Source organism: Saccoglossus kowalevskii (genome assembly GCF_978046115.1).
Source record: "Saccoglossus kowalevskii chromosome 4 unlocalized genomic scaffold, keSacKowa6.1 SUPER_4_unloc_1, whole genome shotgun sequence".
Classification (NCBI taxonomy): domain Eukaryota; kingdom Metazoa; phylum Hemichordata; class Enteropneusta; family Harrimaniidae; genus Saccoglossus; species Saccoglossus kowalevskii.
Genome location: NW_028188616.1, coordinates 585,355 through 605,499, shown reverse-complemented (window position 1 = coordinate 605,499; position 20,145 = coordinate 585,355). Strand labels below are relative to the sequence as shown.

General features: G+C 43.7%; 1 non-coding gene and 69 pseudogenes across 1 annotated transcript; all 70 read left to right on the top strand.

Moving 5' to 3' along the window:
• The first annotated feature begins 29 nt into the window (after positions 1 to 29).
• Positions 30 to 149, top strand: LOC146728293 (5S ribosomal RNA; annotated as a pseudogene).
• A 307-nt stretch (positions 150 to 456) lies between these two features.
• On the top strand, positions 457 to 576 carry LOC146728292 (5S ribosomal RNA; annotated as a pseudogene).
• Positions 577 to 672: 96 nt separating this feature from the next.
• LOC146728291 (5S ribosomal RNA) lies at positions 673 to 792 on the top strand (annotated as a pseudogene).
• A 96-nt stretch (positions 793 to 888) lies between these two features.
• LOC146728290 (5S ribosomal RNA) lies at positions 889 to 1,007 on the top strand (annotated as a pseudogene).
• A 311-nt stretch (positions 1,008 to 1,318) lies between these two features.
• Positions 1,319 to 1,438, top strand: LOC146728289 (5S ribosomal RNA; annotated as a pseudogene).
• A 95-nt stretch (positions 1,439 to 1,533) lies between these two features.
• LOC146728288 (5S ribosomal RNA) lies at positions 1,534 to 1,653 on the top strand (annotated as a pseudogene).
• Positions 1,654 to 1,749: 96 nt separating this feature from the next.
• On the top strand, positions 1,750 to 1,869 carry LOC146728287 (5S ribosomal RNA; annotated as a pseudogene).
• A 96-nt stretch (positions 1,870 to 1,965) lies between these two features.
• LOC146728286 (5S ribosomal RNA) lies at positions 1,966 to 2,085 on the top strand (annotated as a pseudogene).
• Positions 2,086 to 2,181: 96 nt separating this feature from the next.
• On the top strand, positions 2,182 to 2,301 carry LOC146728285 (5S ribosomal RNA; annotated as a pseudogene).
• A 96-nt stretch (positions 2,302 to 2,397) lies between these two features.
• On the top strand, positions 2,398 to 2,517 carry LOC146728284 (5S ribosomal RNA; annotated as a pseudogene).
• Positions 2,518 to 2,613: 96 nt separating this feature from the next.
• LOC146728283 (5S ribosomal RNA) lies at positions 2,614 to 2,733 on the top strand (annotated as a pseudogene).
• Positions 2,734 to 2,829: 96 nt separating this feature from the next.
• On the top strand, positions 2,830 to 2,949 carry LOC146728282 (5S ribosomal RNA; annotated as a pseudogene).
• Positions 2,950 to 3,045: 96 nt separating this feature from the next.
• LOC146728281 (5S ribosomal RNA) lies at positions 3,046 to 3,165 on the top strand (annotated as a pseudogene).
• Positions 3,166 to 3,261: 96 nt separating this feature from the next.
• Positions 3,262 to 3,381, top strand: LOC146728280 (5S ribosomal RNA; annotated as a pseudogene).
• Positions 3,382 to 3,440: 59 nt separating this feature from the next.
• On the top strand, positions 3,441 to 3,560 carry LOC146728279 (5S ribosomal RNA; annotated as a pseudogene).
• A 96-nt stretch (positions 3,561 to 3,656) lies between these two features.
• On the top strand, positions 3,657 to 3,776 carry LOC146728278 (5S ribosomal RNA; annotated as a pseudogene).
• A 527-nt stretch (positions 3,777 to 4,303) lies between these two features.
• On the top strand, positions 4,304 to 4,423 carry LOC146728277 (5S ribosomal RNA; annotated as a pseudogene).
• Positions 4,424 to 4,729: 306 nt separating this feature from the next.
• LOC146728276 (5S ribosomal RNA) lies at positions 4,730 to 4,849 on the top strand (annotated as a pseudogene).
• A 96-nt stretch (positions 4,850 to 4,945) lies between these two features.
• On the top strand, positions 4,946 to 5,065 carry LOC146728275 (5S ribosomal RNA; annotated as a pseudogene).
• Positions 5,066 to 5,161: 96 nt separating this feature from the next.
• Positions 5,162 to 5,281, top strand: LOC146728274 (5S ribosomal RNA; annotated as a pseudogene).
• Positions 5,282 to 5,377: 96 nt separating this feature from the next.
• LOC146728273 (5S ribosomal RNA) lies at positions 5,378 to 5,497 on the top strand (annotated as a pseudogene).
• Positions 5,498 to 5,807: 310 nt separating this feature from the next.
• LOC146728272 (5S ribosomal RNA) lies at positions 5,808 to 5,927 on the top strand (annotated as a pseudogene).
• A 517-nt stretch (positions 5,928 to 6,444) lies between these two features.
• Positions 6,445 to 6,564, top strand: LOC146728271 (5S ribosomal RNA). The gene has a single exon (XR_014928621.1). It is a non-coding gene; the product is annotated as a 5S ribosomal RNA (ribosomal RNA).
• A 96-nt stretch (positions 6,565 to 6,660) lies between these two features.
• On the top strand, positions 6,661 to 6,780 carry LOC146728270 (5S ribosomal RNA; annotated as a pseudogene).
• A 527-nt stretch (positions 6,781 to 7,307) lies between these two features.
• On the top strand, positions 7,308 to 7,427 carry LOC146728269 (5S ribosomal RNA; annotated as a pseudogene).
• A 95-nt stretch (positions 7,428 to 7,522) lies between these two features.
• On the top strand, positions 7,523 to 7,642 carry LOC146728268 (5S ribosomal RNA; annotated as a pseudogene).
• Positions 7,643 to 7,737: 95 nt separating this feature from the next.
• Positions 7,738 to 7,857, top strand: LOC146728267 (5S ribosomal RNA; annotated as a pseudogene).
• A 96-nt stretch (positions 7,858 to 7,953) lies between these two features.
• On the top strand, positions 7,954 to 8,073 carry LOC146728266 (5S ribosomal RNA; annotated as a pseudogene).
• A 96-nt stretch (positions 8,074 to 8,169) lies between these two features.
• Positions 8,170 to 8,289, top strand: LOC146728265 (5S ribosomal RNA; annotated as a pseudogene).
• Positions 8,290 to 8,601: 312 nt separating this feature from the next.
• On the top strand, positions 8,602 to 8,721 carry LOC146728264 (5S ribosomal RNA; annotated as a pseudogene).
• A 96-nt stretch (positions 8,722 to 8,817) lies between these two features.
• LOC146728263 (5S ribosomal RNA) lies at positions 8,818 to 8,937 on the top strand (annotated as a pseudogene).
• A 303-nt stretch (positions 8,938 to 9,240) lies between these two features.
• On the top strand, positions 9,241 to 9,360 carry LOC146728262 (5S ribosomal RNA; annotated as a pseudogene).
• A 311-nt stretch (positions 9,361 to 9,671) lies between these two features.
• Positions 9,672 to 9,791, top strand: LOC146728261 (5S ribosomal RNA; annotated as a pseudogene).
• A 311-nt stretch (positions 9,792 to 10,102) lies between these two features.
• LOC146728260 (5S ribosomal RNA) lies at positions 10,103 to 10,222 on the top strand (annotated as a pseudogene).
• A 96-nt stretch (positions 10,223 to 10,318) lies between these two features.
• On the top strand, positions 10,319 to 10,438 carry LOC146728259 (5S ribosomal RNA; annotated as a pseudogene).
• Positions 10,439 to 10,750: 312 nt separating this feature from the next.
• LOC146728258 (5S ribosomal RNA) lies at positions 10,751 to 10,870 on the top strand (annotated as a pseudogene).
• Positions 10,871 to 10,966: 96 nt separating this feature from the next.
• LOC146728257 (5S ribosomal RNA) lies at positions 10,967 to 11,086 on the top strand (annotated as a pseudogene).
• A 310-nt stretch (positions 11,087 to 11,396) lies between these two features.
• LOC146728256 (5S ribosomal RNA) lies at positions 11,397 to 11,516 on the top strand (annotated as a pseudogene).
• Positions 11,517 to 11,828: 312 nt separating this feature from the next.
• Positions 11,829 to 11,948, top strand: LOC146728255 (5S ribosomal RNA; annotated as a pseudogene).
• Positions 11,949 to 12,473: 525 nt separating this feature from the next.
• On the top strand, positions 12,474 to 12,593 carry LOC146728254 (5S ribosomal RNA; annotated as a pseudogene).
• Positions 12,594 to 12,689: 96 nt separating this feature from the next.
• On the top strand, positions 12,690 to 12,809 carry LOC146728253 (5S ribosomal RNA; annotated as a pseudogene).
• A 96-nt stretch (positions 12,810 to 12,905) lies between these two features.
• Positions 12,906 to 13,025, top strand: LOC146728252 (5S ribosomal RNA; annotated as a pseudogene).
• Positions 13,026 to 13,121: 96 nt separating this feature from the next.
• Positions 13,122 to 13,241, top strand: LOC146728251 (5S ribosomal RNA; annotated as a pseudogene).
• Positions 13,242 to 13,552: 311 nt separating this feature from the next.
• LOC146728250 (5S ribosomal RNA) lies at positions 13,553 to 13,672 on the top strand (annotated as a pseudogene).
• Positions 13,673 to 14,197: 525 nt separating this feature from the next.
• Positions 14,198 to 14,317, top strand: LOC146728249 (5S ribosomal RNA; annotated as a pseudogene).
• A 96-nt stretch (positions 14,318 to 14,413) lies between these two features.
• On the top strand, positions 14,414 to 14,533 carry LOC146728248 (5S ribosomal RNA; annotated as a pseudogene).
• Positions 14,534 to 14,629: 96 nt separating this feature from the next.
• On the top strand, positions 14,630 to 14,748 carry LOC146728247 (5S ribosomal RNA; annotated as a pseudogene).
• A 96-nt stretch (positions 14,749 to 14,844) lies between these two features.
• LOC146728246 (5S ribosomal RNA) lies at positions 14,845 to 14,965 on the top strand (annotated as a pseudogene).
• A 96-nt stretch (positions 14,966 to 15,061) lies between these two features.
• Positions 15,062 to 15,181, top strand: LOC146728245 (5S ribosomal RNA; annotated as a pseudogene).
• A 96-nt stretch (positions 15,182 to 15,277) lies between these two features.
• Positions 15,278 to 15,396, top strand: LOC146728244 (5S ribosomal RNA; annotated as a pseudogene).
• A 96-nt stretch (positions 15,397 to 15,492) lies between these two features.
• LOC146728243 (5S ribosomal RNA) lies at positions 15,493 to 15,612 on the top strand (annotated as a pseudogene).
• Positions 15,613 to 15,708: 96 nt separating this feature from the next.
• Positions 15,709 to 15,828, top strand: LOC146728242 (5S ribosomal RNA; annotated as a pseudogene).
• A 96-nt stretch (positions 15,829 to 15,924) lies between these two features.
• On the top strand, positions 15,925 to 16,044 carry LOC146728241 (5S ribosomal RNA; annotated as a pseudogene).
• A 97-nt stretch (positions 16,045 to 16,141) lies between these two features.
• LOC146728240 (5S ribosomal RNA) lies at positions 16,142 to 16,261 on the top strand (annotated as a pseudogene).
• Positions 16,262 to 16,356: 95 nt separating this feature from the next.
• LOC146728239 (5S ribosomal RNA) lies at positions 16,357 to 16,476 on the top strand (annotated as a pseudogene).
• A 97-nt stretch (positions 16,477 to 16,573) lies between these two features.
• LOC146728238 (5S ribosomal RNA) lies at positions 16,574 to 16,693 on the top strand (annotated as a pseudogene).
• A 96-nt stretch (positions 16,694 to 16,789) lies between these two features.
• On the top strand, positions 16,790 to 16,909 carry LOC146728237 (5S ribosomal RNA; annotated as a pseudogene).
• Positions 16,910 to 17,220: 311 nt separating this feature from the next.
• Positions 17,221 to 17,340, top strand: LOC146728236 (5S ribosomal RNA; annotated as a pseudogene).
• Positions 17,341 to 17,435: 95 nt separating this feature from the next.
• On the top strand, positions 17,436 to 17,555 carry LOC146728235 (5S ribosomal RNA; annotated as a pseudogene).
• A 96-nt stretch (positions 17,556 to 17,651) lies between these two features.
• On the top strand, positions 17,652 to 17,771 carry LOC146728234 (5S ribosomal RNA; annotated as a pseudogene).
• A 97-nt stretch (positions 17,772 to 17,868) lies between these two features.
• LOC146728233 (5S ribosomal RNA) lies at positions 17,869 to 17,988 on the top strand (annotated as a pseudogene).
• Positions 17,989 to 18,084: 96 nt separating this feature from the next.
• LOC146728232 (5S ribosomal RNA) lies at positions 18,085 to 18,204 on the top strand (annotated as a pseudogene).
• A 96-nt stretch (positions 18,205 to 18,300) lies between these two features.
• LOC146728231 (5S ribosomal RNA) lies at positions 18,301 to 18,420 on the top strand (annotated as a pseudogene).
• A 97-nt stretch (positions 18,421 to 18,517) lies between these two features.
• Positions 18,518 to 18,637, top strand: LOC146728230 (5S ribosomal RNA; annotated as a pseudogene).
• Positions 18,638 to 18,733: 96 nt separating this feature from the next.
• Positions 18,734 to 18,853, top strand: LOC146728229 (5S ribosomal RNA; annotated as a pseudogene).
• Positions 18,854 to 18,948: 95 nt separating this feature from the next.
• LOC146728228 (5S ribosomal RNA) lies at positions 18,949 to 19,068 on the top strand (annotated as a pseudogene).
• Positions 19,069 to 19,164: 96 nt separating this feature from the next.
• LOC146728227 (5S ribosomal RNA) lies at positions 19,165 to 19,284 on the top strand (annotated as a pseudogene).
• A 97-nt stretch (positions 19,285 to 19,381) lies between these two features.
• On the top strand, positions 19,382 to 19,501 carry LOC146728226 (5S ribosomal RNA; annotated as a pseudogene).
• A 96-nt stretch (positions 19,502 to 19,597) lies between these two features.
• Positions 19,598 to 19,717, top strand: LOC146728225 (5S ribosomal RNA; annotated as a pseudogene).
• A 96-nt stretch (positions 19,718 to 19,813) lies between these two features.
• On the top strand, positions 19,814 to 19,933 carry LOC146728224 (5S ribosomal RNA; annotated as a pseudogene).
• Positions 19,934 to 20,145: the final 212 nt, after the last annotated feature.

Here is a 20,145-nt window from a genome sequence, read left to right as displayed (position 1 = left end):
AAATGACATCCAATTGCAACGAATATTCAGCATACTGCCAAACCAATGCAGAATACACCAGTTCACGTCCGATCACTGAAGTTAAGCTGCATCGGGCGTGGTTAGTACTTGCAAGGGAGACCGGTTGGGAATACCACTTGCATTAGGCTCATCAACATTTTTATTCCACCGTACATACTAACTTTTTCCCGGGATTTTTTTGCCTAGCCGAAGTATTAAATTACATCCAATTCCGACGAATATTCAGCCTACTGCGAAACCATTGCAGAGTACACCAGTTCACGTCCGATCACTGAAGTTAAAGACGTGGTTAGTACTTGCATGGGATACCGGCTGAGAAAACCGCATGCAGTACGCTCATCAACATTTTTATTCCGCCGTACATACTAACTTTTTCGCGGGATTTTTTGCTTAGCCGAAGCATTTTAAACGACATCCAATTCTGACGAATATTCAGCCTACTGCCAAACCATAGCAGAATACACCAGTTCTCGTCCGATCACTGAAGTTAAGCAGCATTGGGCGTGGTTAGTACTTGCATGGGAGACCGGCTGGGAATACCACGTGCAGTAGGCTCATCAACATTTTTATTCCACATTACATACTAACATTTTCCCATAATTTTTTACCTACCCGAAGCAATAAATGACCTCCAATTGCAAAGAATATTCAGCATACAGCCAAACCAATGCAGAATACACCAGTTCTCGTCATATCACTGAAGTTAATCTGCATCGGGCGTGGTTAGTACTTGCATGGGAGACCGGCTGGGAATACCACGTGCAGTAGGCTCATCGACATTTTTATTCCACTTTACATACTAACATTTTCCCATGTTTTTTTGCCTAGCCGAAGCAATAAATGACATCCAATTGCAACGAATATTCAGCCTACTGCCAAACCAATGCAGAATACACCAGTTCACGTCCGATCAGTGAAGTTAAGCTGCATCGGGCGTGGTTAGTACTTGCAAGGGAGACCGGCTGGAATACCACGTGCATTAGGCTCATCAACATTTTTATTCCACCGTACATACTAACTTTTTCCCGGGATTTTTTGCGCAGCCGAAGTTTTAAATTACATCCAATTCCGAAGAATATTCAACCTACTGACAAACCATTGCAGAATACACCAGTTCTCGTCCGATCATTGAAGTTAAGCCCACCAGACGCGGTCAGTACTTGCATGGGAGCCCGGCCGTGAATACCGCATGCAGTAGGCTCATCAACATTTTTATTCCACCGCACATACTAACTTTTTCGAGGGATTTTTTGCATAGCCGAAGCATTAAACGACATCCAATTCCGACGAAGATTCAGCCTACTGGCAACCCATTGCAGAATACACCAGTTCTCGTCCGATCACTGAAGTTAAGCTGCATCGGGCGTGGTTAGTACTTGCATGGGAGACTGTCTGGGAATACCACGTGCAGTAGGCTCATCAACATTTTTATTCCACATTACATACTAACTTTTCCCATAATTGTTTACCTAGCCGAAGCAATAAATGACATCCAATTGCAAAGAATATTCAGCCTACAGCCAAACCAATGCAGAATACACCAGTTCTCGTCTGATCACTGAAGTTAATCTGCATCGGGCATGGTTAGTACTTGCATGGGAGACTGGCTGGGAATACCACGTGCAGTAGGCTCATCAACATTTTTATTCCACATTACATACCAACATTTTCCCATGTTTTTTTGCCTAGCCGAAGCATTAAATGACATCCAATTGCGACGAATATTCAGCCTACTGCCAAACCATTGCAGAATACACCAGTTGTCGTCCGATCACTGAAGTTAAGCTGCATAGGGCGTGGTTAGTACTTGCATGGTAGAACGGCTGGGAATACCACGTGCAGTAGGCTCATCAATATTTTTATTCCACCGTACATACTAACTTTTTCCCGGGATTTTTTGCCTAGCCGAAGCATTAAACGACATCCAATTCCGACGAATATTCAGCCTACTGCCAACCCATTGCAGAATACACCAGTTCTCGTCCGATCACTGAAGTTAAGTTGCATCGGGCGTGGTTTGTACTTGCATGGGAGACCGGCTGGGAATACCACGTGCAGTAGGCTCATCAACATTTTTATTCCACATTACATACTAACTTTTTCCTATGATTTTTTGCCGAACTGAAGCATTAAATGACATACAATACGGACGAATATTCAGCCTACAGCCAAACCATTGCAGATTACACAAGTTCTCGTCTGATCACTGCAGTTAACCTGCATCGGGCGTGGTTAGTACTTGCATGGGAGACCGGCTGGGAATACCACGTGCAGTTGGCTGATGAACATTTTTATTCCACCGTACATACTAACTTTTTCCTATGATTTTTTGCCGAACCATAGCATTAAATGACATTCAATTCCGACGAATATTCAGCCTACTGCCAAACCATTGCAGATTACACCAGTTCTTGTCTGATCACTGCAGTTAACCTGCATCGGGCGTGGTTAGTACTTGCATGGGAGACCGGCTGGGAATACCATGTGCAGTTGGCTGATGAACATTTTTATTCCACCGTACATACTAACTATTTTCCATGATTTTTTGCCTAGCCAAAGCATTAAATGGCATACAATTGCAACGAACATTCAGCATACTGCCAAACCAATGCAGAATACACCAGTTCTCATCCGATCACTGAAGTTAATCTGCATCGGGCGTGGTTAGTACTTGCATGGGAGACCGGCTGGGAATACCACGTGCAGTAGGCTCATCAACATTTTAATTCCACATTACATACTAACATTTTCCCATAATTGTTTAACTAGCCGAAGCAATAAATGACATTCAATTCCGACGAATATTCAGCCTACTGCCAAACCATTGCAGATTACACCAGTTCTTGTCTGATCACTGCAGTTAACCTGCATCGGGCGTGGTTAGTACTTGCATGGGAGACCGGCTGGGAATACCATGTGCAGTTGGCTGATGAACATTTTTATTCCACCGTACATACTAACTATTTTCCATGATTTTTTGCCTAGCCAAAGCATTAAATGGCATACAATTGCAACGAACATTCAGCATACTGCCAAACCAATGCAGAATACACCAGTTCTCATCCGATCACTGAAGTTAATCTGCATCGGGCGTGGTTAGTACTTGCATGGAAGACCGGCTGGGAATACCACGTGCAGTAGGCTCATCAACATTTTAATTCCACATTACATACTAACATTTTCCCATAATTGTTTACCTAGCCGAAGCAATAAATGACATCCAATTGCAAAGAATATTCAGCCTACAGCCAAACCAATGCAGAATACACCAGTTCTCGTCTGATCACTGAAGTTAATCTGCATCGGGCATGGTTAGTACTTGCATGGGAGACTGGCTGGGAATACCACGTGCAGTAGGCTCATCAACATTTTTATTCCACATTACATACCAACATTTTTCCAATTGCAACGAATATTCAGCCTACTGCCAAACCAATGTAAAATACACCAGTTCACGTCCGATTACAGATGTTAAGCTGCATCGGGCGTGGTTAGTACTTGCATGGGAGACCGGCTGGGAATACCACGTGCAGTAGGCTCATCAACATTTTTATTCCACCGTACATACTAACTTTTTCCCGAGATTTTTTGCCAAGCCGAAGTATTAAATTAAATCCAATTCTGACGAATACTTAGCCTACTGTCAAACTATTGCAGAATACACCAGTTCTCGTCCGGTCACTGAAGTTAAGCTGCATCGGGCATGGTTAGTACTTGCATGGGAGACCGGCTGGGAATACCACGTGCAGTAGGCTCATCAACATTTTTATTCCACCATACATACTAACTTTTTTCCATGATTTTTTGCCTAGCCGAAGCATTAAATGACATCCAATTGCGACGAATATTCAGCCTACTGCCAAACCATTGCCGAATACACCAGTTCTCGTCGGATCACTGAAGTTAAGCTGCATCGGGCGTGGTTAGTACTTGCATGGTATAACGGCTGGGAATTCCATGTGCACTAGGCTCATCAACATATTTATTCCACAGAACATACTAACTTTTTCCCGGGATTTTTTGCCTAGCCGAAGTATTAAATTACATCCAATTCCGACGAATATTCAGCCTACTGACAAACAATTGCAGAACACACCAGTTCTCGTCCGATCACTGAAGTTAAGCCCACTGGACGTGGTTAGTTCTTGCATGGGAGACCGGCTGAGAATACCACAAGCAGTAGGCTCATCAACATTTTTATTCCACCGTACATACTAACTTTTTCGCGGGATTTTTTGCATAGCCGACGCATTAAACGACATCCAATTCCGACGAATATTCAGCCTACTGCCAACCCATTGCAGAATACACCAGTTCTCGTCCGATCACTGAAGTTAAGCTGCATCGGGCGTGGTTAGTACTTGCATGGTAGACCGGCTGGGAATACCACGTGCACTCATCAACAGTTTTATTCCACATTACATACTAACTTTTTCCTATGATTCTTTGCCGAGCCATAGCATTAAATGACATTCAATTCCGACGAATATTCAGCCTACTGCCAAACCATTGCACAATACACAAGTTCTCGTCCGATCACTGCAGTTAAGCCCACCGGACGTGGTTAGTACTTGCATGGGAGACCGGCTGAGAATACCACAATCAGTAGGCTCATCAACATTTTTATTCCACCGTACATACTAACTTTTTCGCGGGATTTTTTGTATAGCCGAAGCATTAAACGACATCCAATTCCGACGAATATTCAGCCTACTGCCAACCCATTGCAGAATACACCAGTTCTTGTCCGATCACTGAAGCTAAGCTGCATCGGGCGTGGTTAGTACTTGCATGGGAGACCGGCTGGGAATACCACGTGCTGTAGGCTCATCAACATTTTTATTCTCCCGTACATACTAACTTTTTTCTGCGATTTTTTGTCTAGCCGAAGCGCTAAACGACATCCAATTTCGACGAATATTCAGCCTACTGCCAAACCATTGCAGAGTACACCAGTTCTCGTCCGATCACTGAAGCTAAGGTGCATCGGGCGTGGTTAGTACTTGCATGGAAGACCGACTGAGAATACCACAAGCAGTAGGCTCATCAACATTTTTATTCCACCGTACATACTAACTTTTTCGCGGGATTTTTTGCATAGCCGAAGCATTAAACGACATCCAATTCCGACGAATATTCAGCCTACTGCCAACCCATTGCAGAATACACCAGTTCTCGTCCGATCACTGAAGCTAAGCTGCATCGGGCGTGGTTAGTACTTGCATGGTAGACCGGCTGGGAATACCACGTTCAGTAGGCTCATCATCATTTTTATTCCACCGTACATACTAACTTTTTCGCGGGATTTTTTGCATAGCCGAAGCATTAAACGACATCCAATTCCGACGAATATTCAGCCTACTGCCAACCCAATGCAGAATACACTAGTTCTCGTCCGATCACTGAAGCTAAGCTGCATCGGGCGTGGTTAGTACTTGCATGGGAGACCGGCTGGGAATACCACATGCTGTAGGCTCATCAACATTTTTATTCTCCCGTACATACTAAATTTTTTCCATGATTTTTTGCCTAGCCGAAGCATTAAATGACATCCAATTGCGACGAATATTCAGCCTACTGCCAAACTAATGCAGAATACACCAGTTCTCTTCCGATCACTGAAGTTAAGCCCACCGGACGTGGTTAGTACTTGCATGGGAGACCGGCTGAGAATACCACAAGCAGTAGGCTCATCAACATTTTATTCCACCTTACATACTAACATTTTCGCGGGATTTTTTGCATAGCCGAAGCATTAAACGACATCCAATTCCGACGAATATTCAGCCCACTGCCAACCCATTGCAGAATACACCAGTTCTCGTCCGATCACTGAAGCTAAGCTGCATCGGGCGTGGTTAGTACTTGCAAGGGAGACCGGCTGGGAATACCACTTGCATTAGGCTCATCAACATTATTATTCCACCGTACATACTAACTTTTTCCCGGGATTTTTTTGCCTAGCCGAAGTATTAAATTACATCCAATTCCGACGAATATTCAGCCTACTGCGAAACCATTGCAGAGTACACCAGTTCACGTCCGATCACTGAAGTTAAAGACGTGGTTAGTACTTGCATGGGATACCGGCTGAGAAAACCGCATGCAGTACGCTCATCAACATTTTTATTCCGCCGTACATACTAACTTTTTCGCGGGATTTTTTGCTTAGCCGAAGCATTTTAAACGACATCCAATTCCGACGAATATTCAGCCTACTGCCAAACCATAGCAGAATACACCAGTTCTCGTCCGATCACTGAAGTTAAAGACGTGGTTAGTACTTGCATGGGATACCGGCTGAGAAAACCGCATGCAGGACGCTCATCAACATTTTTATTCCGCCGTACATACTAACTTTTTCGCGGGATTTTTTGCATAGCCGAAGCATTTTAAACGACATCCAATTCCGACAAATATTCAGCCTACTGCCAAACCATTGCAGAATACACCAGTTCTCGTCCGATCACTGAAGTTAAGCTGCATCGGGCGTGGTTAGTACTTGCATGGGAGACCGGCTGGGAATACCACGTGCAGTAGGCTCATCAACATTTTTATTCCACATTACATACTAACATTTTCCCATAATTTTTTACCTAGCCGAAGCAATAAATGACCTACAATTGCAAAGAATATTCAGCATACAGCCAAACCAATGCAGAATACACCAGTTCTCGTCATATCACTGAAGATAATCTGCATTGGGCGTGGTTAGTACTTGCATGGGAGACCGGCTGGGAATACCACGTGCAGTAGGCTCATCGACATTTTTATTCCACATTACATACTAACATTTTCCCATGTTTTTTTGCCTAGCCGAAGCAATAAATGACATCCAATTGCAACGAATATTCAGCCTACTGTCAAACCAATGCAGAATACACCAGTTCACGTCCGATCAGTGAAGTTAAGCTGCATCGGGCGTGGTTAGTACTTGCAAGGGAGACCGGCTGGAATACACACGTGCATTAGGCTCATCAACATTTTTATTCCATCGTACATACTAACTTTTTCCCGGGATTTTTTGCCTAGCCGAAGTTTTAAATTACATCCAATTCCGAAGAATATTCACCGTACTGACAAACCATTGCAGAATACACCAGTTCTCGTCCGATCATTGAAGTTAAGCCCACCAGACGCGGTTAGTACTTGCATGGGAGCCCGGCTGTGAATACCGCATGCAGTAGGCTCATCAACATTTTTATTCCACCGCACATACTAACTTTTTCGAGGGATTTTTTGCATAGCCGAAGCATTAAACGACATCCAATTTCGACGAATATTCAGCCTACTGGCAACCCATTGCAGAATACACCAGTTCTTGTCCGATCACTGAAGTTAAGCTGCATCGGGCGTGGTTAGTACTTGCATGGGAGACCGGCTGGGAATACCATGTGCAGTAGGCTCATCAACATTTTTATTCCACATTACATACTAACTTTTACCTATGATTTTTTCCTAGCCGTAGGATTAAATGACATCCAATTCCGATGTATATTCAGCCTACTGCCAAACCATTGCAGAATACACCAATTTTCGTCCGATCACTGAAGTTAAGCTGCATCGGGCGTGGTTAGTACTTGCATGGAAGACCGGCTGAGAATATCATGTGCAGTAGGCTCACCAACATTTTTATTCCACCGTACATACTAACTTTTTTCAATGATTTTTCCCTAGCCGTAAGATTAAATGACATCCAATTCCGATGTATATTCAGCCTACTGCCAAACCATTGCAGAATACACCAGTTCTCGTACGATCACTGAAGTTAAGCTGCATCGGGCGTGGTTAGTACTTGCATGGGAGACCGGCTGAGAATACCATGTACAGTAGGCTCACCAACATTTTTATTCCACCGTACATACTAACTTTTTTCCATGATTTTTTGCCTAGCCGAAGCATTAAATAACATCCAATTGCGACGAATATTCAGCCTACTGCCAAACCATTGCAGAATACACCAGTTGTCGTCCGATCACTGAAGTTAAGCTGCATAGGGCGTGGTTAGTACTTGCATGGTAGAACGGCTGGGAATACCACGTGCAGTATGCTCATCAATATTTTTATTCCACCGTACATACTAACTTTTTCCCGGGATTTTTTGCCTAGCCAAAGCATTAAACGACATCCAATTCCGACGAATATTCAGCATACTGCCAACCCATTGCAGAATACACCAGTTCTCGTCCGATCACTGAAGTTAAGTTGCATCGGGCGTGGTTTGTACTTGCATGGGAGACCGGCTGGGAATACCACGTGCAGTAGGCTCATCAATATTTTTATTCCACATTACATACTAACATTTTCCCATGATTTTTTGCCTAAATGAAGCATTAAATGACATACAATACGGACGAATATTCAGCCTACAGCCAAACCATTGCAGAACACACTAGTTCTCGTCATATCAATGAAGTTAAGCTACATCGGGCGTGGTGAGTACTTGCATGGTAGACCGGCTGGGAATACCACGTGCAGTAGGCTCATCAACATTTTTATTCCACATTACATACTAACTTTTTCCTATGATTTTTTGCCGAACCATAGCATTAAATGACATTCAATACGGACGAATATTCAGCCTACTGCCAAACCATTGCAGAATACACCAGTTCTCGTCCGATCACTGCAGTTAACCTGCATCGGGCGTGGTTAGTACTTGCATGGGAGACCGGCTGGGAATACCACGTGCAGTTGGCTGATGAACATTTTTATTCCACCGTACATACTAACTATTTTCCATGATTTTTTGCCTAGCCAAAGCATTAAATGGCATACAATTGCAACGAACATTCAGCATACTGCCAAACCAATGCAGAATACACCAGTTCTCATCCGATCACTGAAGTTAATCTGCATTGGGCGTGGTTAGTACTTGCATGGGAGACCGGCTGGGAATACCGCATGCAGTAGGCTCATCAACATTTTTATTCCACCGCACATACTAACTTTTTCGAGGGATTTTTTGCATAGCCGAAGCATTAAACGACATCCAATTCCGACGAATATTCAGCCTACTGCCAAACCATTGCAGAATACACCACTTCTCGTCCGATCACTAAAGTTAAGCTGCATCGGGCGTGGTTAGTACTTGCATGGGAGACCGGCTAACAATACCATCATCATCAACATTTTTATTCCACCATACATACTAACTTTTTTCCATGATTTTTTGCCTAGCCGAAGCATTAAATGACATCCAATTGCGACGAATATTCAGCCTACTGCCAAACCATTGCCGAATACACCAGTTCTCGTCCGATCACTGAAGTTAAGCTGCATTGGGCGTGGTTAGTACTTGCATGGTATAACGGCTGGGAATACCATGTGCACTAGGCTCATCAACATTTTTATTCCACAGAACATACTAACTTTTTCCCGGGATTTTTTGCCTAGCCGAAGTATTAAATTACATCCAATTCCGACGAATATTCAGCCTACTGACAAACAATTGCAGAACACACCAGTTCTCGTCCGATCACTGAAGTTAAGCCCACCGGACGTGGTTAGTACTTGCACGGGAGACCGGCTGAGAATACCACAAGCAGTAGGCTCATCAACATCTTTATTCCACCATACATACTAACTTTTTCGCGGGATTTTTTGCATAGCCGACGCATTAAACGACATCCAATTCCGACGAATATTCAGCCTACTGCCAACCCATTGCAGAATACACCAGTTCTCGTCCGATCACTGAAGTTAAGCTGCATCGGGCGTGGTTAGTACTTGCATGGTAGACCGGCTGGGAATACCACGTGCAGTAGGCTCATCAACAGTTTTATTCCACATTACATACTAACTTTTTCCTATGATTTTTTGCCGAGCCATAGCATTAAATGACATTCAATTCCGACGAATATTCAGCCTACTGCCAAACCATTGCACAATACACAAGCTCTCGTCCGATCACTGCAGTTAAGCCCACCGGACGTGGTTAGTACTTGCATGGGAGACCGGCTGAGAATACCACAAGCAGTAGGCTCATCAACATTTTTATTCCACCGTACATACTAACTTTTTCGCGGGATTTTTTGCATAGCCGAAGCATTAAACGACATCCAATTCCGACGAATATTCAGCCTACTGCCAACCCATTGCAGAATACACCAGTTCTCGTCCGATCACTGAAGTTAAGCTGCATCGGGCGTGGTTAGTACTTGCATGGTAGACCGGCTGGGAATACCACGCTCAGTAGGCTCATCATCATTTTTATTCCACCGTACATACTAACTTTTTCGCGGGATTTTTTGCATAGCCGAAGCATTAAACGACATCCAATTCCGACGAATATTCAGCCTACTGCCAACCCAATGTAGAATACACTAGTTCTCGTCCGATCACTGAAGCTAAGCTGCATCGGGCGTGGTTAGTACTTGCATGGGAGACCGGCTGGGAATACCACATGCTGTAGGCTCATCAATATTTTTATTCTCCCGTACATACTAACTTTTTTCCGCGATTTTTTGTCTAGCCGAAGCAATAAATGACCTCCAATTGCAAAGAATATTCAGTATACAGCCAAACCAATGCAGAATACACCAGTTCTCGTCCGATCACTGAAGTTAATCTGCATCGGGCGTGGTTAATACTTGCAAGGGAGACCGGCTGGGAATACCACGTCCATTAGGCTCATCAACATTTTTATTCCACCGTACATACTAACTTTTTCCCGGGATTTTTTGCCTAGCCGAAGTATTAAATTACATCCAATTCCTACGAATATTCAACCGAATGACAAACCATTGCAGAATACACCAGTTCTCGTCCGATCACTGAAGTTAAGCTGCATTGGGCGTGGTTAGTACTTGCATGGAAGACCGGATGGGAATACCACGTGCAGTTGGCTGTTGAACATTTTTATTCCACCATACATACTAACTATTTTCCATGATTTTTTGCCTAGCCGAAGCAATAAATGACCTCCAATTGCAAAGAATATTCAGCCTACAGCCAAACCAATGCAGAATACACCAGTTCTCGTCTGATCACTGAAGTTAATCTACATCGGGCGTGGTTAGTACTTGCATGGGAGACCGGCTGGGAATACCACGTGCAGTAGGCTCATCAACATTTTTATTCCACATTACATACTTACATTTTCCCATGTTTTTTTGCCTAGCCGAAGCAATAAATGACATCCAATTGCAACAAATATTCAGCCTACTGCCAAACCAATGCAGAATACACCAGTTCTTGTCCGATCACTGAAGTTAAGCCTACCGGACGTGGTTAGTACTTGCATGGGAGACCGGCTGAGAATACCACAAGCAGTAGGCTCATCAACATTTTATTCCACCGTACATACTAACATTTTCGCGGGATTTTTTGCCTAGCCGAAGCATTAAACAACATCCAATTCCGACGAATATTCAGCCTACTGCCAACCCATTGCAGAATACACCAGTTCTCGTCCGATCACTGAAGCTAAGCTGCATCGGGCGTGTGTAGTACTTCCATGGGAGACCGGCTGGGAATACCACGTGCAGTAGGCTCATCGACATTTTTATTCCACCGTACATACTAACTTTTTCCCGAGATTTGTTGCCTAGCCGAAGTATTAAATTACATTCAATTCCGACGAATATTCAGCCTACTGCCAAAACATTGCAGAACACACCAGTTTTTGTCATATCAATGAAGTTAAGCTGCATCGGGCGTGGTTAGTACTTGCATGGTAGACCGGCTGGGAATACCACGTGCAGTAGGCTCATCAACATTTTTATTCCACCGTACATACTAACTTTTTCCCGAGATTTGTTGCCTAGCCGAAGTATTAAATTACATTCAATTCCGACGAATATTCAGCCTACTGCCAAACCATTGCAGAATACACCAGTTCACATCCGATCACTGAAGTTAAGCTGCATTGGGCGTGGTTAGTACTTGCATGGCAGACCGGCTGTGAATACCACTTGCAGTAGGCTCATCAACATTTTTATTCCACCGTACATACTAACTTTTTCCCGGGATTTTTTGCCTTGCCGAAGTATTAAATTACATCCAATTCCTACGAATATTCAGCCTACTGACAAACCATTGCAGAATACACCAGATCTCGTCCGATCACTGAAGTTAAGCCCACCGGACGTGGTTAGTACTTGCATGTGAGACCGGCTGAGAATACCACAAGCAGTAGGCTCATCAACATTTTATTCCACCGTACATACTAACTTTTTCGCGGGATTTGTTGCATAGCCGAAGCATTAAACGACATCCAATTCCGACGAAAATTCAGCCTACTGACAAACCATTGCAGAATACACCAGTTCTTGTCCGATCACTGAAGTTAAGCCCGCCGGACGTGGATAGTACTTGCATGGGAGACCGGCTGAGAATACCACAAGCAGTAGGCTCATCATCATTTTTATTCCACCGTACATACTAACTTTTTCGCGGGATTTGTTGCATAGACGAAGCATTAAACGACATCCAATTCCGACTAATATTCAGCCTACTGCCAACCCATTGCAGAATACACTAGTTCTCGTCCGATCACTGAAGCTAAGCTGCATCGGGAGTGGTTAGTACTTGCATGGGAGACCGGCTGGGAATACCACGTGCTGTAGGCTCATCAACATTTTTTTCTCCCGTACATACTAAATTTTTTTCCGCGATTTTTTGTCTAGCCGAAGCGCTAAACGACATCCAATTTCGACGAATATTCAGCCTACAGCCAAACCAATGCAGAATACACCAGTTCTCGTCTGATCACTGAAGTTAATCTGCATCGGGCGTGGTTAGTACTTGCATGGGAGACCGGCTGGGAATACCACGTGCAGTAGGCTCATCAACATTTTTATTCCACATTACATACTTACATTTTCCCATGTTTTTTTGCCTAGCCGAAGCAATAAATGACATCCAATTGCAACGAATTTTCAGCCTACTGCCAAACCAATGCAAAATACACCAGTTCACGTCTGATTACTGAAGTTAAGCTGCATCGGGCGTGGTTAGTACTTGCAAGGGAGACCGGCTGAGAATACTACGTGCATTAGGCTCATCAACTTTTTTATTCCACCGTACATACTAACTTTTTCCCGGGATTTTTTGCCTAGCCGAAGTATTAAATTACATCCAATTCCGACGAATATTCAACCGACTGACAAACCATTGCAGAATACACCAGTTCTCGTCCGATCACTGAAGTTAAGCTGCATTGGGCGTGGTTAGTACTTGCATGGGAGACCGGCTGAGAATACCATGTGCAGTAGGCTTATCAACATTTTTATTCCACCGTACATACTAACTTTTTTCCATGATTTTTTGCCTAGCCGAAGCATTAAATGACATCCAATTGCGACGAATATTCAGCCTACTGACAAACCATTGCAGAATACACCAGTTCTCGTCTGATCACTGAAGTTAATCCCACCGGACGTGGTTAGTACTTGCATGGGAGACCGGCTGAGAATACCACAATCAGTAGGCTCATCAACATTTTTATTCCACCGTACATACTAACTTTTTCGCCAGATTTTTTGCATAGCCGAAGCATTAAACGACATCCAATTCCGACGAATATTCAGCCTACTGCCAACCCATTGCAGAATACACCAGTTCTCGTCCGATCACTGAAGCTAAGCTGCATCGGGTGTGGTTAGTACTTGCATGGGAGACCGGCTGGGAATACCACGTGCAGTAGGCTCATCAACATTTTTATTCCACATTACTTACTAACTTTTTCCCGGGATTTTTTGCCTTGCCGAAGTATTAAATTACATCCAATTCCTACGAATATTCAGCCTACTGACAAACCATTGCAGAATACACCAGATCTCGTCCGATCACTGAAGTTAAGCCCACCGGACGTGGTTAGTACTTGCATGGGAGACCGGCTGAGAATACCACAAGCAGTAGGCTCATCAACATTTTATTCCACCGTACATACTAACTTTTTCGCGGGATTTGTTGCATAGCCGAAGCATTAAACGACATCCAATTCCAACGAAAATTCAGCCTACTGACAAACCATTGCAGAATACACCAGTTCTTGTCCGATCACTGAAGTTAAGCCCGCCGGACGTGGATAGTACTTGCATGGGAGACCGGCTGAGAATACCACAAGCAGTAGGCTCATCATCATTTTTATTCCACCGTACATACTAACTTTTTCGCGGGATTTGTTGCATAGCCGAAGCATTAAACGACATCCAATTCCGACGAATATTCAGCCTACTGCCAACCCATTGCAGAATACACTAGTTCTCGTCCGATCACTGAAGCTAAGCTGCATCGGGAGTGGTTAGTACTTGCATGGGAGACCGGCTGGGAATACCACGTGCTGTAGGCTCATCAACATTTTTATTCCACATTACATACTAACATTTTCCCATGATTTTTTGCCTAGACGAAGCATTAAATGACATACAATACGGACGAATATTCAGCCTACTGCCATACCATTGCAGAACACACCAGTTCTTGTCATATCAATGAAGTTAAGCTGCATCGGGCGTGGTTAGTACTTGCATGGTAGACCGGCTGGGAATACCACGTGCAGTAGGCTCATCAACATTTTTATTCCACATTACATACTAACTTTTTCCTATGATTTTTTGCCTTGCCGTAGCATTAAATTAAATCCAATTCCGACCAATATTCAGCCTACTGACAAACCATTGCAGAATACACCAGTTCTCGTCCGATCACTGAAGTTAAGCCCACCGGACGTGGTTAGTACTTGCATGGGTGACCGGCTGGGAATACCACGTGCAGTAGGCTCATCAACATTTTTATTCCACATTACATACTAACATTTTCCCATGTTTTTTTTCCTAGCCGAAGCAATAAATTACATCCAATTGCAAGGAATATTCAGCCTACTGCCAAACCAATGCAGAATACACCAGTTCACGTCCGATCACTGAAGTTAAGCTGCATCGGGCGTGGTTAGTACTTGCATGGGAGACAGGCTGGGAAATACCACGTGCATTAGGCTCATCAACAATTTTATTCCACCGTACATACTAAATTTTTCCTGGGATTTTTTGCCTAGCCGAAGCATTAAATGACATCCAATTATGACGAATATTCAGCCTACTGCCAACCCATTGCAGAATACACCATTTCTTGTCCGTTCACTGAAGTTAAGCTGCATCGGGCGTGGTTTGTACTTGCATGGGAGACCTGCTGGGAATACCACGTGCAGTAGGCTCATCAACATTTTTATTCCACCGTACATACTAATTTTTTCCCGGAATTTTTTGCCAAGCCGAAGTATTAAATTAAATTCAATTCCGACCAATATTCAGCCTACTGCCAAACCATTGCAGAATACACCAGTTCTCGACCGATCACTGAAGTTTAGCTGCATCAGGCGAGGTTAGTACTTCATGGGAGACCGGCTGGGAATACCACGTGCAGTAGGCTTATCAACATTTTTATTCCACCATACATACTAACTTTTTTCTATGATTTTTTGCCTAGCCGAAGCATTAAATGACATCCAATTGCGACGAATATTCAGCCTACTGCCAAACCAATGCAGAATACACCAGTTCTCGTACGATCACTGAAGTTAATCTGCATCGGGCATGTTTAGTACTTGCATGGGAGACCGGCTGGGAATACCGCGTGCAGTAGGCTAATCAACATTATTATTCCACCGTACATACAAACTTTTTCCCGGGATTTGTTGCCTAGCCGAAGTATTAAATTACATTCAATTCCGACGAATATTCAGCCTACTGCCAAACCACTGCAGAATACACCATTTCTCATCGGATCACTGAAGTTAAGCTGCATCGGGCGTGTTTAGTACTTGCATGGTAGACCGGCTGTGAATACCACGTGCAGTTGGCTCATCAACATTTTTATTCCACCGTACATACTAACTTTTTCCCGGGATTTTTTGAATAGCCGAAGTATTAAATTACATCCAATTCCGACGAATATTCAGCCTACTGACAAAACATTGCAGAATACACCAGTTCTCGTCCGATCACTGAAGTTAAGCTGCATCGGGCGTGGTTAGTACTTGCATGGGTGACCGGCTGGGAATACCACGTGCAGTAGGCTCATCAACATTTTTATTCCACATTACATACAAACATTTTTCCTTATTTTTTTTACCTAGCCGAAGCAATAAATGACCTCCAATTGCAAAGAATATTCAGCCTACTTCCAAACCATTGCAGAATACTCCAGTTCTCGTCCGATCACAGAAGTTAATCTGCATCGGGCATGGTTAGTACTTGCATGGGAGACTGGCTGGGAATACCACGTGCAGTAGGATTTTCAACATTTTATTCCACATTACATACTAACATTTTCCCATGTTTTTTTGCCTAGCTGAAGCAATACATTACATCCAATTGCAACGAATATTCAGCCTACTGCCAAACCAATGCAGAATACACCAGTTCACGTCCGATCACTGAAGTTAAGCTGCATCGGGCGTGGTTAGTACTTGCAAGGGAGACCGGCTGGGAATACCACGTACATTAGGCTCATCAACAATTTTATTCCACCGTACATACTAACTTTTTCCCGGGATTTGTTTGCCTAGCCGAAGCATTAAATGACATCCAATTGCAACGAATATTCAGCCTACTGCCAAACCAATGCAGAATACACCAGTTCTCGTCCGATCACTGAAGTTAATCTGCATCGGGCATGTTTAGTACTTGCATGGGAGACCGGCTGTGAATACCACGTGCAGTAGGATTATCAACATTATTATTTCACCGTGCATACAAACTTTTTCCCGGGATTTGTTGCCTAGCCGAAGTATTAAATTACATTCAATTCCGACGAATATTCAGCCTACTGCCAAACCACTACAGAATACACCAGTTCTCATCCGATCACTGAAGTTAAGCTGCATCGGGCGTGTTTAGTACTTGCATGGTAGACCGGCTGTGAATACCACGTGCAGTTGGCTCATCAACATTTTTATTCCACCGTACATACTAACTTTTTCCCGGGATTTTTTGAATAGCCGAAGTATTAAATTACATCCAATTCCGACGAATATTCAGCCTACTGACAAACCATTGCAGAATACACCAGTTCTCGTCCGATCACTGAAGTTAAGCCCACCGGACGTGGTTAGTACTTGCATGGGAGACCGGTTGAGAATACCACAAGCAGTAGGCTCATCAACATTTTTATTCCACCGTACATACTAACTTTTTCGCGGGATTTTTTGCATAGCCGAAGCATTAAACGACATCCAATTCCGACGAATATTCAGCCTACTGCCAACCCATTGCAGAATACACCAGTTCTCGTCCGATCACTGAAGCTAAGCTGCATCGGGCGTGGTTAGTACTTGCATGGGAGACCGGCTGGGAATACCACGTGCAGTAGGCTCATCAACATTTTTATTCCACATTACATACTAACATTTCCCATGATTTTTTGCCTAGACGAAGCATTAAATGACATACAATACGGGCGAATATTCAGCCTACTGCCAAACCATTGCAGAACACTCCAGTTCTCGTCATATCAATGAAGTTAAGCTGCATCGGGCGTGGTTAGTACTTGCATGGTAGACCGGCTGGGAATACCACGTGCAGTAGGCTCATCAACATTTTTATTCCACATTACATGCTAACTTTTTCCTATGATTTTTTGCCGAGCCGTAGCATTAAACGACATCCAATTCCGACGAATATTCAGCCTACTGCCAACCCATTGCAGAATACACCAGTTCTCGTCCGATCACTGAAGTTAAGCTGCATCGGGCGTGGTTAGTACTTGCATGGGAGACCGACTGGGAATACCACGTGCAGTAGGCTCATCAACATTTTTATTCCACCGTAAATACTAACTTTTTCACGGGATTTTTTTGCCTAGCCGAAGTATTAAATTAAATCCAATTCCGACCAATATTCAGCCTACTGCCAAACCATTGCAGTATACACCAGTTCTCGTCCGATCACTGAAGTTAAGCTGCATCGGGCGTGGTTAGTACTTGCATGGGAGATCGGCAGGGAATTCCACGTGCAGTAGGCTCATCAACATTTTTATTCCACATTACATACTAACTTTTTCCTATGATTTTTTTCCTAGCCGTAGCATTAAATGACATCCAATTCCGAAGTATATTCAGCCTACTGCCAAACCATTGCAGAATACACCAGTTCTCGTCCGATCACTGAAGTTAATCTGCATCGGGCATGTTTAGTACTTGCATGGGAGACTGGCTGAGAATACCACGTGCAGTAGGCTTATCAAAATTTTTATTCCACCGTACATACTAACATTTTCCCATGTTTTTTTGCCTAGCCGAAGCAATAAATGACATCCAATTGCAACGAATATTCAGCCTACTGCCAACCCATTGCAGAATACACCAGTTCTCGTCCGATCACTGAAGTTAAGCTGCATCGGGCGTGGTTAGTACTTGCATGGGAGACCGGCTGGTAATACCACGTGCAGTAGGCTCATCAACATTGTTATTCCACATTACATACTAACATTTTCCCTTATTTTTTTTACCTAGCCGAAGCAATAAATGACCTCCAATTGCAAAGAATATTCAGCCTACAGCCAAACCAATGCAGAATACACCAGTTCCCGTCCGATCACTGAAGTTAATCTGCATCGGGCGTGGTTAGTACTTGCAAGGGAGACCGTCTGGGAATACCACGTGCATTAGGCTCATCAACATTTTTATTCCACCGTACATACTAACTTTTTCCCGGAATTTTTTGCATAGCCGAAGCATTAAACGACATCCAATTCCGACGAATATTCAGCCTACTGCCAACCCATTGCAGAATACACCAGTTCTCGTCCGATCACTGAAGTTAAGCTGCATCGGGCGTGTTTAGTACTTGCATGGGAGACAGGCTGGGAATACCACGTGCAGTAGGCTTATCAACATTTCTATTCCACCGTACATACTAACATTTTCCCATGTTTTTTGCCTAGCCGAAGCAATAAACGACATCCAATTGCAAGGAATATTCAGCCTACTGCCAAACCAATGCAGAATACACCAGTTCTCGTCCGATCACTGAAGTTAATCTGCATCGGGCATGGTTAGTTATTGCATGGGAGACCGGCTAGGAATACCACGTGCAGTAGGATCATCAACATTTTTATTCCACATTACATACTAACATTTTCCCATGTTTTTTTGCCTAACCGAAGCATTAAACGACATCCAATTCCGACGAATATTCAGCCTACTGCCAACCCATTGCAGAATACACCAGTTCTCGTCCGATCACTGAAGTTAAGCTGCATCGGGCGTGGTTAGTACTTGCATGGGAGACCGACTGGGAATACCACGTGCAGTAGGCTCATCAACATTTTTATTCCACCGTAAATACTAACTTTTTCCCGGGATTTTTTTGCCTAGCCGAAGTATTAAATTAAATCCAATTCCGACCAATATTCAGCCTACTGCCAAACCATTGCAGTATACACCAGTTCTCGTCCGATCGCTGAAGTTAAGCTGCATCGGGCGTGGTTAGTACTTGCATGGGAGATCGGCAGGGAATTCCACGTGCAGTAGGCTCATCAACATTTTTATTCCACATTACATACTAACTTTTTCCTATGATTTTTTTCCTAGCCGTAGCATTAAATGACATCCAATTCCGAAGTATATTCAGCCTACTGCCAAACCATTGCAGAATACACCAGTTCTCGCCCGATCACTGAAGTTAAGCTGCATCGGGCGTGGTTAGTACTTGCATGGGAGACCGGCTGAGAATACCATGTGCAGTAGGCTCATCAACATTTTTATTCCACCGTACATACTAACTTTTTTCCATGCCTTTTTTCCTAGCCGAAGCATTAAATGACATCCAATTGCGACGAATATTCAGCCTACTGCCAACCCATTGCAGAATACACCAGTTCTCGTCCGATCACTGAAGTTAAGCTGCATCGGGCATGGTTAGTACTTGCATGGGAGACCGGCTAGGAATACCACGTGCAGTAGGCTTATCACCATTATTACTCCACCGTACATGGAAATTTTTCCCGGGATTTGTTGCCTAGCCAAAGTATTAAATTACGTTCTATTCCGACAAATATTCAGCCTACTGCCAAACCATTGCAGAATACACCAGTTCTTGTCAGATCACTGTAGTTAATCTGCATCGGGCATGGTTAGTTATTGCATGGGAGACCGGCTAGGAATACCACGTGCAGTAG